Source organism: Juglans regia, unplaced genomic scaffold, assembly GCF_001411555.2.
Source record: "Juglans regia cultivar Chandler unplaced genomic scaffold, Walnut 2.0 Scaffold_16103, whole genome shotgun sequence".
NCBI classification, from domain to species: domain Eukaryota; kingdom Viridiplantae; phylum Streptophyta; class Magnoliopsida; order Fagales; family Juglandaceae; genus Juglans; species Juglans regia.
Window position 1 is genome coordinate 1 of NW_023346727.1, and position 207 is coordinate 207.

Here is a 207-nt window from a genome sequence, read left to right on the forward strand (position 1 = left end):
CAGAAGCACACGGGAGGCCAATGTCTTCCCCGCACCCCACACATCATAAGAAGTGTTTGGGGTTGGGGCAACGATGCGTGACACCCAGGCAGACGTGCCCTCGACCGAATGGCTTCGGGCGCAACTTGCGTTCAAAGACTCGATGATTCGCGGGATTCTGCAATTCACACCAAGTATCGCATTTCGCTACGTTCTTCATCGATGCGA

The 207-nt window shown here is 55.1% G+C and overlaps 1 pseudogene; it reads right to left on the reverse strand.

Moving 5' to 3' along the window:
• Positions 1 to 78: 78 nt before the first annotated feature.
• Positions 79 to 207, reverse strand: LOC118345172 (annotated as a pseudogene; the record flags this gene model as incomplete).